The following is a 17649-nucleotide window of genomic DNA, read 5'->3' as shown; positions in this document are numbered from 1 at the left end:
CAGGAGCAACTTGGTATTAAAGTCTGCACTCTTCTAATATTGGGTCAAACAAATAAATCAGACACTTACAGTAACTCAAATCCTTTTTCTGATTAATTGAACAATTCTGTTATAAAGTATACACTATTGTAGAGCTAACCATGACAAGATATATAGCTAGCTAACATCTAAGGTGTGATACTTGTCAAGTGAAATCAATCTTATTTCACTGTCTTGAATTGAAGTGAATGCATAATGAGTCCCAAAGGACAAAATTTGTTTATATAGCATACATATATCAGTTTTCATGTTACAGATTATTCAAAGAACTAAAATTCCTTTTCCATCATAACTTTAATATATTACAGTAGAAATCATGATTTCAACTTTAGAATAAACAAAGTAGATTGAGATACATGAATCTTTCTGCAAAATATTCCTATATTACATTCGCCTAGATGTCTGAGACAATACAACAGGAATCTGCCAGTGGCAGTTACCAATGGTAGCACACTTAGTCGCGTACTACTATAAATATTAGCCAAGACGGCTTTCACCGATGGAATTAAGAAACATTCTCTATATATGTAAGATTCTTGTATCTATGTAAACAACTAAAATGACCTCAAGAATCCTTTTAGACGTATTTGAGTTGCGACTGATCCCAAACAATTCTCAATTACAGAGCAATATTTTCTAATCATCTCTGTGAACATAGGGTTGGCTTTCTGGCAAAGTAATACTTTGTGTAATGAGTTACTGATTGCTTAAATCCATTAGACAATATCCGCGGTCATTATCTCAAAACCGGAGATTGAACCATGGCTTGCTATTATCTCAGACCGTAGGTTGGAAATAAAATTTAGTGACCGTGGCACAATACCAAAAAAAAAAAAAAAATGATCAGAGGAGACAAAGGAATGCTCATTGCCTCATTCTTGGAAATATGTTAAATGGCTTCATCATTCCAGCTGATACTGTGTAAGTTGTAGAGAGTGGCTGTACACGATCATGAAACAAATTTGTGTTACGGTGTGCATTATGCCAAGTAGAATTTGTATACAGTATAGACACCCTTCAAAGCAAAGTACGAGATCTAATGTAAGAGTTAAGTTATCATCATTGGCTACTGAGAAAGTGATCAAGTTGATTTCATTACCACAGATAATTGGTTTCCAAACTTATCAAACTGTTGAAAGTGTTGCCCATTTTCTTTGTTCATGTTATGTTGACAGAGGACTTAAGTAAACAGATTTTGTTTTAAATTTTAAGATTTTGTAGCACGTCCCATCTCTATTTTAATGAGTTCTAAGAAAAAACCATTAAACAACCCAAAAAGACATAACACCATTAAAATCATAAACATCCCACAATATGTGCCTGGATGATGGTGTACGTATAGACTTGCTCAATAAACTCTTCATTTATGTTTGTGAATGAATACAGAACCTATGATATCTCCTATTGTATTTTAGATCCTCCTTCAAGCAGGATCTCGCGAAGAAGCCATCATTGGCTTATCAAAGCCGCAAGCTGACCGAAGTCAGTCTCTTAGATTCATATTTAACGTCCATGATTATGAGTTGTCAATTGTCTACACCTCTGTAGTTGGACGACATACATTAACCTTGGAGTGACTCGAACTCGGGACCTTATGATTGAAAGGCACCGGAATTAACCACTGAGCCAACACTCCTATTTAAATGTATATAATACAATTTTTGTAAACTATTTGGATGTACTGTTAGCTGTTAGTATCTCCATCACACACAGACACACAGACAATGATGGTTGGGTATGCTTCTTTAACTTCCAGAGTTTGATATCATCTGAGAGACGAGACACAACTCTTCACACCAAGATATTTACGAGTGTTATTAGCCCGCTGAAATCTGATACATTCATTGCTCAATGTATTACACCAGTGCTTAATATCATAGACACCAACCATGTGGCTTTAGTATATAAAACAGTATCAAGAAAAATAACTGGCAGAATCTCAAATGGCATAGTCAATATATTTACTGTAGATATTGAGTATATCTTGAGAATATTAGAGGCATCTTCGAGAGTCAGGGTGGTCCCTGGGGATAATCACCTCACCCTATTTCCATATTTCATTTTGCCTTAAGTTTCATTTTGAAAATGAGAATACTTTATTCTTTATCTCATATTTGCCCAGGTCTCTACCATATTTTCCCAGGTCCCTTCCATATTTTTGACCTCAAGCTGGTGGGGCTGTATGACCCCACCACTATTAACAGGCCTGTTTATCTGAAATTTCGCAAAACTTGGCAGAAGCTTGCCAAGTACATATTTGTAAATAATAATCCTTCCAATTTTTTCCTGGATTACAATTAGCAGAATAGCAATTACAAACTAAATTATTAAAATAAATCATGGCATAAGAAAGTGAAGTAAATGTTGATTAGTATGACCACTTTTTAATTTAATTGCATATTTCAGACTAATTAAATACTCAGAATTATTTTACAATCACAGAGTGTCAGTCCGTACGTTTATATAATTGTTTATAAATATTATCATGCATAATTTCTCTAAATTATAGCTGTAAAACATTACTTTTCTATATATTTCTACCACAACACCTTTTCAGAAGGGCTAGTTCAGAATTATTTTGATAAACCTGAAATCATACTAGTACTATACCAAAATACAGGAAAGAAGAAACCAATTAGTTTGGTAGACTTGATTTAGTAGCATATGCAGACAACCATTACAGCAAGATTTATTGATAGTTCTTCTTATAGCACAGATAAATATAGATGAGCATCATTTTTTATTCTTACAATTATCTTGTCTTGAACTCTGGCTGGATGCATACTTCATGCAAACTACAAGCAATACACTGCTCTGTTACTTTTGATATTTCCAACAAACTTAAAGATACCAATCAAGCTTTTTAAACCACTAAATTTTGGATGATTAAGTTGTATCTCTATTGCTCCCAAATATTCTTGGAAGATGCCATGGTCATCCCACATGGTCACATATGGCCATACTGACCAGTGTCACCTTTCACTTCAAGATATCTGCCTACAGTATAATGTGACCCTTTTCAATGATTGTGAATAATTAATTCTTAGATCTAATTAACTGATTTTTGGGTCAGTCTGATTAAGGCACTATGCCAGAACAAGGACACAGATGGAGCTGCAGCATCACTGCAGCCAGGCTGCATGAGATGTAATCTTATGTAACCTGTAAGTTAGTGGAATACACTGATCTGCAGTGATTATCTCTTATTGTTTGATATTATTGCAGCCTTGCTGCAGGAGATTTTGCAGCTGCTGCAGCTGTTTTCTCTAGACACAATTTTAACTGATTTAATGTAATGTTTTGCTGTTTCATTGTAAACCATTGAGCCTTAAGTTTGTCTACAGTACCTTTATCGTTTTTGATGCCATTTTGATACACTAAAGCCATGGTCTGCAAACACAAAAATGGCCTGCGAAAAGTTTTCAGAATTTTATTTTGAGATTGCAGAAGTTTACATGCATTCTGAACACTGCTTCTGATGGTAGGAGGAGGGTGGAGGGTCTGTTGGGTCTTGGCACAGGTTCTGATGGTAGGAGGAGGGTGGAGGGTCTGTTGGGTCTTGGCACAGGTTCTGATGGTAGGAGGAGGGTGGAGGGTCTGTTGGGTCTTGGCACAGGTTCTGATGGTAGGAGGAGGGTGGAGGGTCTGTTGGGTCTTGGCACAGGTTCTGATGGTAGGAGGAGGGTGGAGGGTCTGTTGGGTCTTGGCACAGGTTCTGATGGTAGGAGGAGGGTGGAGGGTCTGTTGGGTCTTGGCACAGGTTCTGATGGTAGGAGGAGGGTGGAGGGTCTGTTGGGTCTTGGCACAGGTTCTGATGGTAGGAGGAGGGTGGAGGGTCTGTTGGGTCTTGGCACAGGTTCTGATGGTAGGAGGAGGGTGGAGGGTCTGTTGGGTCTTGGCACAGGTTCTGATGGTAGGAGGAGGGTGGAGGGTCTGTTGGGTCTTGGCACAGGTTCTGATGGTAGGAGGAGGGTGGAGGGTCTGTTGGGTCTTGGCACAGGTTCTGATGGTAGGAGGAGGGTGGAGGGTCTGTTGGGTCTTGGCACAGGTTCTGATGGTAGGAGGAGGGTGGAGGGTCTGTTGGGTCTTGGCACAGGTTCTGATGGTAGGAGGAGGGTGGAGGGTCTGTTGGGTCTTGGCACAGGTTCTGATGGTAGGAGGAGGGTGGAGGGTCTGTTGGGTCTTGGCACAGGTTCTGATGGTAGGAGGAGGGTGGAGGGTCTGTTGGGTCTTGGCACAGGTTCTGATGGTAGGAGGAGGGTGGAGGGTCTGTTGGGTCTTGGCACAGGTTCTGATGGTAGGAGGAGGGTGGAGGGTCTGTTGGGTCTTGGCACAGGTTCTGATGGTAGGAGGAGGGTGGAGGGTCTGTTGGGTCTTGGCACAGGTTCTGATGGTAGGAGGAGGGTGGAGGGTCTGTTGGGTCTTGGCACAGGTTCTGATGGTAGGAGGAGGGTGGAGGGTCTGTTGGGTCTTGGCACAGGTTCTGATGGTAGGAGGAGGGTGGAGGGTCTGTTGGGTCTTGGCACAGGTTCTGATGGTAGGAGGAGGGTGGAGGGTCTGTTGGGTCTTGGCACAGGTTCTGATGGTAGGAGGGTGGAGGGTCTGTTGGGTCTTGGCACAGGTTCTGATGGTAGGAGGAGGGTGGAGGGTCTGTTGGGTCTTGGCACAGGTTCTGATGGTAGGAGGAGGGTGGAGGGTCTGTTGGGTCTTGGCACAGGTTCTGATGGTAGGAGGAGGGTGGAGGGTCTGTTGGGTCTTGGCACAGGTTCTGATGGTAGGAGGAGGGTGGAGGGTCTGTTGGGTCTTGGCACAGGTTCTGATGGTAGGAGGAGGGTGGAGGGTCTGTTGGGTCTTGGCACAGGTTCTGATGGTAGGAGGAGGGTGGAGGGTCTGTTGGGTCTTGGCACAGGTTCTGATGGTAGGAGGAGGGTGGAGGGTCTGTTGGGTCTTGGCACAGGTTCTGATGGTAGGAGGAGGGTGGAGGGTCTGTTGGGTCTTGGCACAGGTTCTGATGGTAGGAGGAGGGTGGAGGGTCTGTTGGGTCTTGGCACAGGTTCTGATGGTAGGAGGAGGGTGGAGGGTCTGTTGGGTCTTGGCACAGGTTCTGATGGTAGGAGGAGGGTGGAGGGTCTGTTGGGTCTTGGCACAGGTTCTGATGGTAGGAGGAGGGTGGAGGGTCTGTTGGGTCTTGGCACAGGTTCTGATGGTAGGAGGAGGGTGGAGGGTCTGTTGGGTCTTGGCACAGGTTCTGATGGTAGGAGGAGGGTGGAGGGTCTGTTGGGTCTTGGCACAGGTTCTGATGGTAGGAGGAGGGTGGAGGGTCTGTTGGGTCTTGGCACAGGTTCTGATGGTAGGAGGAGGGTGGAGGGTCTGTTGGGTCTTGGCACAGGTTCTGATGGTAGGAGGAGGGTGGAGGGTCTGTTGGGTCTTGGCACAGGTTCTGATGGTAGGAGGAGGGTGGAGGGTCTGTTGGGTCTTGGCACAGGTTCTGATGGTAGGAGGAGGGTGGAGGGTCTGTTGGGTCTTGGCACAGGTTCTGATGGTAGGAGGAGGGTGGAGGGTCTGTTGGGTCTTGGCACAGGTTCTGATGGTAGGAGGAGGGTGGAGGGTCTGTTGGGTCTTGGCACAGGTTCTGATGGTAGGAGGAGGGTGGAGGGTCTGTTGGGTCTTGGCACAGGTTCTGATGGTAGGAGGAGGGTGGAGGGTCTGTTGGGTCTTGGCACAGGTTCTGATGGTAGGAGGAGGGTGGAGGGTCTGTTGGGTCTTGGCACAGGTTCTGATGGTAGGAGGAGGGTGGAGGGTCTGTTGGGTCTTGGCACAGGTTCTGATGGTAGGAGGAGGGTGGAGGGTCTGTTGGGTCTTGGCACAGTTCTCATGGAAGATCCTGGGTCTCAGGTCTAAAAGTTTGCGCAAGGCTGTACTAAAGTAACAAATTATGTTTCCCTATCATACTATTCATTTACTTTCAACACAAAATGCAGCTTAAAGTTTATATTTGTGCTAGTAACCATGGTAACAATTCATGGGAGTAAAAATACAAACATTTGAAGAGGAATTAAACAGTGAACAATCTGATTATAAGAACTCTTGCAGAGCAAAGTAGCAGAGCAAGATGGAATACTGCAAGCAATATTGTGCTTTAAATCAAAACTATATACCATATTAGTTTTGTAAGACAATCTGACATATGTAACGCCATTGAAATTGATATAAAACTGCCATTTTCTAAAATTGACACCTTTGAGAGAGAAATAACAACAGGTGACCTCCTCTTTTGGACAAAGGATTGAAATAGTTGGCCTGCCTGATAATTGTTTCTGCTCCAAATAATCGTTAAAGAATACAAAGGAAGGATTAATCACACTCACATTTTACAAGAAAGAGAGAAATGAATCAATAAATATACCCTCGCCCAAACTAAGGTCAAACTAAATATCAACAAGAACACCTGTTTGCGTAAAACCTGTCAAGATCACACTCGGTAGGCATCATACGCTCATTACACTTTAACCTTACATACAGTAACGATAGTCACACACTGTGCTGAATTACGCTTAAAACGACTGTTGCTCACTGATAGCTAACAGAGAACGCTAGCTCGGAGCTGTCTGCTGTGAAATTATTCAGGATTTCAGAGGCATGCAAGCAGGAGACCAGATAAATTCATGAGATGTATGTACATTGTGATGAGTGTATAGTTCAACAGGAAGCTTGGGACAAATTATATATAAACTAGGAAATAGCAGGTGGTATGAAAAATAGGAAAAAAATCAAACAATAAAACTGTCATGTGTAGAGAAGAATATATGTACTGTAGCAGTCAATGTAGAGAATACTAAAGAGAGGGTACATTATATGTCAACAGTAGGAAGCTGTTATTTAATATAATCAATCTCTAGGCATGAACTTCAGGGATTGTACAAATTACACTATTGCTGTAAAGTGTAGAATGTATAAATACTGTAGCAGTCGATACAGAGAATACTAAAGAGAGGGTACATTATATGGCCAACAGTAGGAACCTGTTATATAACATAATCAATTCTAGGCATGAACTTTAAAGACATGTGTTGATCAGGGATTGTACAAATTATACTATTGCTGTAAGGAGTAGAATGTATGTACTGTAGCAGTCAATAAAGAGAATATTAAAGAGAGGGTACATTATATGGCAACAGTAGGAACCTGTTATTTAACATGATCTAACTTCAAAGACATGCGTACATCAGGGATTGTACAAATTACACTACTGCAGTAAAGAGTAGAATGTATGTACTGTAGCAGTCGATACAGAGAATAGTAAAGAGAGGTGCATTATATGTCAACCATAGGAAGCTGTTATTTAATATAATCAATCTCTAGGCATGAACTTCAGGGATTGTACAAATTACACTATTGCTGTAAAGAGTAAAATATACTGTAGCAGTCGATACAGAGAATACTAAAGAGACGGTACATTACAGTATATGGCAACAGTAGGAACCTGTTATTTAACAGACATGAACTTCAAAGACATGCGTACATCAGGGATTGTACAAATTAAAATATTGCTGTAAAGTGTAGAATGTATGTACTGTAGCAGTCAAAATTGAGAATACTAAAGAGATGGTACATTATATATCAACAGCAGGAACCTGTTAGTTAACATGATCAATCTCTAGGCATGAACTTCAAAGACATGTGTACATCAGGGATTGTACAAATTACACTATTGCTGTAAAGAGTAGAATATACTGTAGCAGTCAATAAAGAGAATATTAAAGAGAGGGTGCATGATGTGTCAACAGTAGGAACCTGTTATTTAACATGATCTAACTTCAAAGACATGCGTACATCAGGGATTGTACAAATTAAAATATTGCTGTAAAGTGTAGAATGTATGTACTGTAGCAGTCAAAATTGAGAATACTAAAGAGATGGTACATTATATATCAACAGCAGGAACCTGTTAGTTAACATGATCAATCTCTAGGCATGAACTTCAAAGACATGTGTACATCAGGGATTGTACAAATTACACTATTGCTGTAAAGAGTAGAATATACTGTAGCAGTCAATAAAGAGAATATTAAAGAGAGGGTGCATGATGTGTCAACAGTAGGAACCTGTTATTTAACATGATCTAACTTCAAAGACATGCGTACATCAGGGATTGTACAAATTAAAATATTGCTGTAAAGTGTAGAATGTATGTACTGTAGCAGTCAAAATTGAGAATACTAAAGAGATGGTACATTATATATCAACAGCAGGAACCTGTTAGTTAACATGATCAATCTCTAGGCATGAACTTCAAAGACATGTGTACATCAGGGATTGTACAAATTACACTATTGCTGTAAAGAGTAGAATATACTGTAGCAGTCAATAAAGAGAATATTAAAGAGAGGGTGCATGATGTGTCAACAGTAGGAACCTGTTATTTAATATAATCAATCTCTTGGCATGAATTTCAAAGACATGCGTAGATCACTGAATGTACAAATTACAATATTGCTGAAAAGAGTAAAATATATACTGTATACTGTAGCAGTCAACATAGAGAATACTAAAGAGATGGTACATTATATATCAACAGTAGGAAGCTGTTAGTTAACATGATCAATCTCTAGGCATGAACTTGAAAGACATGTGTACATCAGGGATTGTACAAATTACACTATTGCTGTAAAGAGTCAAATATACTGTAGCAGTCAATAAAGAGAATATTAAAGAGAGGATGCATGATGTGTCAACAGTAGGAAGCTGTTATTTAACAGACATGAACTTCAAAGACATGCATACATCAGGGATTGTACAAATTACACTATTGCTGTAAAGAGTAAAATATACTGTAGCAGTCAATAAAGAGAATATTAAAGAGAGGGTGCATGATGTGTCAACAGTAGGAAGCTGTTATTTAACAGACATGAACTTCAAAGACATGCGTACATCAGGGATTGTACAAATTACACTATTGCTGTAAAGAGTCAAATATACTGTAGCAGTCAATAAAGAGAATATTAAAGAGAGGGTGCATGATGTGTCAACAGTAGGAAGCTGTTATTTAACAGACATGAACTTCAAAGACATGCATACATCAGGGATTGTACAAATTACACTATTGCAGTAAAGAGTAGAATGCATATACTGCATAATCAAACCAATCATGTTGACCCTGACCCTAACACCTTTTATATGACGGAGATCATTATGATGAAAATCTTAACATGTGTGCAAACTTTGGTTCTATTAATAAAATTTGATTGTTATTATTATTATGCATGAATTGGGGTTACTACCAATATATACTCTATGTGTGATGCTGTATGATTTATCATATCAGACGAAAGCTTTTAATCACCATTATTTGCCAATCTTTGTTATGTTAAAAATATGTATGCTTCTACTTACAAGAAGATTTTTACGGCAAAAAGTTAAGAGCTATTTGAGGTGTATGATCTGTGCCCCTAACATGTAAGGCATAAACATGGCTATTATAGGTTTGTGGTTCATTACGTCTTGTGTACAACTCATGCTGTCCAGCAAATATTTACTACTGCAAAAGAGCTATCATCTTAAAGTAGTATAGCAAGGACTATTGTAAAACCACTCAAGATTACCGTGTGTATAATAGTAAGTAGAAATATTAATTAATCAAGGAATGGTGTTTAATGACAGCTATTCCCAGGCAGAAATCTATCTATGGATGAAAATATCCAATTATGTAGATGAATATTATCACATTTTGGTTAAAATGAAATATCTTCAAAGTTGGTTGTATCACAAGAAATGGGATAAGGATCTGTATTTTACCACTTTGCACTGATATAACCCTCTCAAGTTTAGGAGCATATCTTACAAACACAAAGTATATCATATCTCTAAATATCGTGAAATGCGTTGAAGGTCATTAGCCGTAACACTTCACCACAATAGAAGATGCCATTATGATTCTTATTACAGTATGCAAAGTAAGTACGACCTACTGTAAGAGTCCGATGAACAAGTTCATTTAGTGTAAAATATATTTGATTTGAAATGTAATTATAAATTCTAAGGTTTTACACATATATTTGGTTCACCTCATGCTATGTGACTATAGCTAAACACTTTCGTTTTTCTACCAAGCAGCACAAAGATGTAAAAATTAAGATATTGAACTTAAAACAATATATGCAACATTCTGTTAGACCTTCTTTCTCTAGTGTCGTCGACTGACTACCAAATGCACTTTTGTGTGTTTTTTAATATGCAGGCTGGTGCAAACAGTATCTAATGCAGCGAGGTATGTGATGCTATTAAACAATCTTTCGCTAACTAACCTCTACAAATCACCATTGCAATGTGTTCATGGTGCAATGGTCATATCAAATTACCATAGCCCAAACTCAAGTGGTGATAATGTATTTCCAATCTACTTTTTCGTTAGATTTACGATATATATTCACAGCTATGTGTGAATTCAAGAGATGGAGTAAATGGTGAAGGCAAATGTATAAATGAAGCTGTAGCCATGCAATATACCACACATATACAGTACGTCGGTAATGCTGCACTATTAAAAGGATAAACAGGGCAAGGCCGGGGAACGAGGGAATCCTGGAGAAACAGCATTGCATTAGTTTGGTCTCCTTCTCGGGGTAATTTCCTAGTAGAGTGACTATTCTCAAAACTATTTCTCATATGCTTTAATATGTAAGTTTGATTGGTAAATAAGGATAAATTTAAGAGATAATTCACTTTAATTTCACCTTTATTTTATAAGGCACTGTACATGTCAAAATAGGATGCTGGGGGGGGGGTGGGGGGACCACAGCATAGCTGGGTAGAACATACTGTATAGCTACCTGTAGTGCTCTGCAGTCTGGGGGAGGAGGGACTACAGCCTAGCTGGGTAGAACATACTGTATCGTTGCCTGTAGTGCTCTTCAGTTTAGGGGGAGGGGGACTACAGCCTCGCTGGGTAGAACATACTGTATAGCTAGTGCTCTGCAGTTTGGGGGTGGGGGGGGGGACTACAGCCTAGCTGGGTAGAACATACTGTATAGCTAGTGCTCTGCAGTTTGGGGGTGGGGGGGACTACAGCCTCGCTGGGTAGAACATACTGTATAGCTAGTGCTCTGCAGTTTAGGGGGAGGGGGACTACAGCCTCGCTGGGTAGAACATACTGTATAGGTAGTGCTCTGCAGTTTAGGGGGAGGGGGACTACAGCCTAGCTGGGTAGAACATACTGTATAGCAATAGTGCTCTGCAGTTTGGGGGTGGGGGGGGAACTACAGCCTAGCTGGGTAGAACATACTGTATAGGTAGTGCTCTGCAGTTTGGGGGTGGGGGGCGACTACAGCCTCGCTGGGTAGAACATACTGTATAGGTAGTGCTCTGCAGTTTAGGGGGAGGGGGACTACAGCCTAGCTGGGTAGAACATACTGTATAGCTATAGTGCTCTGCAGTTTAATACAATTGATTGTTCTGGTCTTTAGAGATAATCTCTATTGTTTGATGTTGATTCAGCTTTGCTGCAGCTTTACTGTTTGACATTGCTCCTCACCATACATTAATGCAGAGCCTAACTGCATTTGGTTCCCCAGTTTTAGTAAATCCTACTGCAGTGTACTCAAAATTCCACTTGATCAAACTATGACACACTGCTAGATTTTCCACCAAATGAAATTGATTGGCTTCTCAACATTTGATCGTCCACATGTTTTCACTCAGCAATGATCAGATGCCAATTAAAGAACATTTCATTTTTTTTTTACTTTTACTTAACTACCTGAATGAATGAAAACTTGACAAATCAAGCTACTTAATTAGTTTGTTATGAAAGCTTACTATTGATAACATATCAACTGATAGCATATATTGATGGCATATCAACAGCTGTTAGAAGAGCTTTAACTTACCTATTGATTCAGTAATATGCATATTCATAGTTATTATGAGATGTATGCATAACTAATGAATATGATTGTACACTTAGTTGTGTCCATAAACTATCCAATGCAGGAAACACTGACTGGTTCTTGGTGCAAAGGATATCAAGCATATCATCAGGAACATGCAGAAGTCATGAATATTCACGTTACTGTCCAAAAAAAATTCCGAAGCAAAAAACACAGACTAGGTCTTGACCCAAAAAGGTATCAATTATATCATCAGGAACATGCAGAAATCATGAATATTAACATATATCTTGCACCAACGTCCACGAAACATCCACTGCAAGAAAAGTCAAAGAGGGTTTGGCTCAAAGAGGTACAGTATCAACTATTTCCTTAGGAATACACCTAATTATCCACAACCTCTTTTGGAAATACCCGTAGGAAATGTTGTTTGTGAAGGATATATGGGTGGGATGTGCACTTACTATTACATATATCTTTACAATTAAGCCTATCTGTCATAATTGAGTTCACGAGGAACATGCATAAATTATCAATATTCATGTATGTCAATAATGTCCACAATGCAGGCAAGACATTGAATAGATCTTGGCCCTTAAAGGTTTCAATCATTCATTCAACCTTCCTTTCCTACTGTAGCTCCCTACTATGAGGATTATGAAACATGTCTGCCTGGCATGTACTGATCGGAATGTTAGTTACTGCATCTGAATGTATTCAATTGGCTGTGAGCACCATGCAAGCGGTTCATCTACGTAGGTTAATTCTGAATGTTGTAATAAAGCCCCAGGATCTGAATTACAAACTTAATCAAGAATTGGAACAGAGTTAAACCAAGGAAATATGACACTGAAAAACTAGGAACCCTAAAGCAAATCTATATGAAGTACCATTAGTCATAATCTATAGTCATATGTCACATTATAACATAATAGTATAAATCAAACACACAAATATGTATTAAGCCTCTCTCTGTGCAAGGCAAAGCTAACTCAGTTTAAAACAAGTTTATAGCAATGGAAAAATTTAAAGCTGTAGTATTCACTTGAGGAATTTTTTATATCAACTGTGTGACAGGAGGGGGAAGGAGGGGAGAGTGGACAAGTAGGGAAAAGTAGTAGGTTTATTGTCACGAATCACACACAATGGCTTATAAACACAGCAGTGACCATATCAGATAAGAATGTGTTAGTATTCTATGGTTGTCTGAAAGAAAATTTCCATTTCGAAACCCTGTATTATATAAACCACACTAAGAAGAATGGTGCGCACAGAATGTCAAAATATGCTGTAATCCAATTAACAAAACCTGACCAGATCAAGATAAATCCAGACTGCTATATGTAGATATATATGAATGTTACTGAATACACAATGTTGCAGGATACTAAAGAGTTGTATTTACACATTAATATCCTTCACAAACAAATACAGACAACTGCTACGGCATCAAGAAACAGGCTCAGATCCTACTGAATCCTACTAAAACTGAGTCTAGTCTAAATAAACGTTGAACGAATTATTCGGTTCATAGAAACTACTGTATGAACAGACACTGCCAATAACTGATAAATGTAATGGCTTGCATACTGTATTATAACTCATAGTACAGTTTAGTGTCAAATGCTAAAAAAGATTTATTACAAAGAAGCCAACTACCTTTGTTGAATAGTTTCACAAAGTTTTGGCTTTGTGAAGGAGGGGTAGAAGGGAAACCGGGGGAAATCTACAGCTATTTAGTAAAATCAGAAGCATGGAAACCATTGTTTCTTTACAGGTTCAAGGTTATGTGTAGATTGAAATGACAATAACTTCTGCTAGTCACAGTTACAGAGTAGGGCAATGTCAATGTAAATATCTATCTTATGCATAGTAAATGACTGCAAAACACTGATTAGATACACACTGTTATATATATGAACATTTACTTTGCTTTAATACACGTGATACAGAGTCAATAAAATATACTTTAGAGTTCCAGTCAGAAATTACAGGAACCTGATTGTTGTCAGGCCAGAAATACTTTGTTATAAGCCCTTCCAAATATAATATTCATTAAACAACTACAGTACATATGCAATAGACTGGAGGATTAGAAGTTGCCCTATTAAGGACAATCTTGATTTTTAGCCTATCTAGGCATACTGCAGTTGTTCACTGTTGTATACATTGCAATGTACAAATTGTTTGATGAGAGTCAAACCATAATAATCTTCCTTGCTTGTGTTTCATTTTCTGCTGTAACTGTGTTCAAATTGATATATACCTAACCTTCATAGTAGTGCAATATCACTGAACACTGCTCAGACTCATTTGTTGGGAGTAAATTTGTATTGATTTCGGCGACTTTTTCCATTATTTTGGATGCATTACTTTGGCTTGACTTGCTCAACTGCATATAATTTAAAGCACCGAAATTTTTTAAACAGTTGCAATTCTATTTTTCTTTGTCATTTAACAACATCAAATGTGAAAAACCTGTCTGGGTCAACAGGCTTTTAAAATTGAGATTGATTAAAATTAAGATTGATTATTTAATGTTACAAATCATAAAAAGTAAAATCGCTATTTAGAATAACTTGATGAGACTACTGTTGCAGCTTGATGAAATGTTAGAGTATTGTTCCATACCAATAATTAAAAAAAAAAGCAATGTGCTAATCAGCTTAATATATCATTAATGGAGTTAAGAATGTAAGGTTTGATTGAATTGCATGCAAATGATGCTTGAACTGGGTACTTCTACTGTGATTATGTTTAAAATAAGAGCTTTGCTCATGGTTTTAAATTATAAGCAAACTAGGCTAGATAGGCTTAGACAAAGTTAAGATAATATGCTTGTGTTGTAAGCCAGCATCTAGGCAAAGGGTAAAGTATGTGTTCAAAGTAATAGGCGTTTACAGGAATAAAACCGCTGTGAGACATTAATGTAACAACTAAACAGTATACTGTACTTTTAGTCCAGCTATGTACTAATATGCATCATTGTGGGAAACATGATGTTGCCATGGGGACTGACAATTCTAAATAAGCCATATATAAGGCAAACCAATGGACACATTAACTACTGTACATAGTCATGGAGTATTTTAACATGCTTAACATCATCAGAAGGCAAGCTCAGACCATGTTACCTAAACCTTCATTAATAGAATGTGGGTGAACTTGCCCAGTGTTTTAAATTATATCCCACCGAAGGAGGTGGGTATGATTTCAGTCTTAAACACCTGGTTTGTGGTTACCATCATCGGCTGGAGACAATTATTGGTTGACAGAGTAATATTACATGAAAAAAACAACCGTAAGAATTAAAAGAAGTTATTTCAACTTGCTACTACAGAAGTGTGTTTTGACAACTGGTTATCTTAATGGGGTAAACCTGACATTTATATTTTAAGACCTCTACCATGAGTTAACACCAATAATTAACTGAATTAATCATATCTATTATTTATACATTGTTTTTCTTGTACTGTACATACCTGAATCTGAGTTAAGACACATTTTGTACATTATAGTGACATCTCGCTTATAGTCCTTTCCCATAGCTTCAGCATCTGTTAAACACTCCCAGAAATCATCTTCACCAGAAGTAAAATTGAAAGACTGTCCCCAAATAAATCATATAATCCGTTCTCCAGCATTACTTGCATGAAACATAATGTTTGCAATGATCATGTTTATTACAGACACATTACTATATATCTATGCTTTATCACAGACACATTACTATATGTATGTTTTATTGATGATGCACACAGGGCTTAGAACAAACCTCTCAATACTGTGTGCTTCTGCTGCTGCTGTATATGTAGGTTATATCACAAATGTGAAATATTCTCCAATCAGCTGAAATAAAAAGTTACCATATCTCCAGGCTTCAGCATCACATTCCAATTTACCATAAACAAACAAAAAACACAGGATTAATTTCTTTTCAATTTGCTTTCTGATGAAGTCTCTGATGAAGACGATAAATTCCGAATTGATGTATTAAATATGCTGTTTCCCCTGATGACAGAAGTTCTTTACCGAGCACGATGCATAAACTCTGACAAAGTTAAAATCAAGCATTGCAGTAGAGCCTCACCACACCTGTTTTAATTTCTGTTGTTTATTAACTACAGCTATGATACTACATGCAGGATATTCTTCCAAACCTTATTTGCTACATGCCTGCCTGCAGAGTAAATCCATCCATTGCAGCACACTAATGTAATCATTGTACGTGTTTCACCGATTTGTCTGACATTTTGATTACCAGGGCAGTATGGTGCGTATTATTTTTTTTCCACCTCTAACGATCTTGACCACTCAGAGTGTATTGCTTTGGCTAGCTGGCTGGTTTGTGCGAGAAGACGGTAGATTCTATCCTCCCTACTTCGTAGAGACAGAGGACATTATACACACACACACACATACGTTGTTGTTGTGCAATTCAATAATCATATTCATCAGTTCAGAGATTCGACTGCAGTATTCTAATGACCTTGTAAGATGTGCAGAAACCTACCATGATCAACAAATGTGGCTATTTTAACAAAGTGTGAATTTAACGCTAGTCTCATTTCAGTTGAGCAGTGATCACTCTGTTTGACGGTTCATGAGGGGGGGGGAGGGTGTCTTGTGGCAATCAAAACAGGTTTGTCTTTTGGGGAGTGTTACAGGGTAAAAGAAATTGTGAATATTTGTTCATGGCAGTGTAAAGGAAGGTGTAATCATTGTTTCTGTCCATTTGGCAGAAAATGGAAATCATAAATGAATTGAAAAAGGTTCCCTCACAAGTTTTCAAACATTTCAAAAGAGGAAAAATGTGTTTCTGATATTGCATTGCAGCATTTTCACTTACAGTATGTCCTTGTTACTATGTCAACAGTTAGGGTTACATGTAAAGCAAGTTTTCAATTTTTTAAAAGTTTTTTTATTCATGAAATATTTAAAATACACCATTACTTCTGTAGATTTTAGGAAGTTAACCTACTTTGCATTGAAGTGGCAGTTTAGAATTATATTAAATTATGATAGTTGGGCTTGCCTCTCACTTTTGGCTCAAATTAGGAATTGCTAAAATTTAAAAACTTTGCAAAGAGAAAATTATATAACATGTTCTCTCCTAGATTATGTAATATTCAAGTGTGGGGAGAGAAAAAGAAGAAGAAGCTATATGGTGTGGTCGTCGTGGGGATGGAGATGTGGAATATTTATAAAGCAAAATTTAATTGGGTATTCCTATCGATTTTGAAACATATTCGTAACCAATTTGTTCAAGGGAGGCAGACTTCTACCAGCAAATATTCTACAGGAATTTCATATCAAGTTTAAAATATAGGAAACGCTATCTGTCAATGATACCAATGCAAAATTTAAAATGAAAATTTTGAGTTAAGGTTTCACATATACACACGCACTTGCTCCCAAACACACGCCATTGCCATCGCATAGATTCTTTCTGCCTCAACGCCTCTCCTAACCCCATTCTTCCTTTATACCAAGCCCCATCCCCCTTTTGCCCAAATCCCTTCTCCGTTTCTCTGAAACCCCTTCTTCCTTCCTCCCAACCCCCCTACTTCCTTTCTGATTATCCCTTCTCCCTTTCTCCCATTGGGTTTTCCTTCTTTCATATTAAAGCACAACTGAATATTTGCGGTACGAAATGAAAATGAATTCTGCATTCTGAAATCTTTTGGTTCATGAACATCCCTCATATGTCTTGCATAAGATGTTC

The 17649-nt window shown here is 38.5% G+C and overlaps 1 protein-coding gene across 9 annotated transcripts in view; it reads right to left on the bottom strand.

The window, feature by feature from the left end:
• Window positions 1-17649, bottom strand: part of LOC139964504 (oxysterol-binding protein-related protein 6-like) — a 72377-nt gene that overhangs the window by 16996 nt on the left and 37732 nt on the right. The gene's annotated exons all lie outside the window — the stretch shown is intronic.

This window comes from Apostichopus japonicus, chromosome 23, assembly GCF_037975245.1.
Source record: "Apostichopus japonicus isolate 1M-3 chromosome 23, ASM3797524v1, whole genome shotgun sequence".
NCBI classification, from domain to species: Eukaryota; Metazoa; Echinodermata; class Holothuroidea; order Aspidochirotida; family Stichopodidae; genus Apostichopus; species Apostichopus japonicus.
The sequence above is the reverse complement of the archived record's forward strand: the minus strand, read 5'-3'. Positions and strand labels throughout refer to the sequence as shown.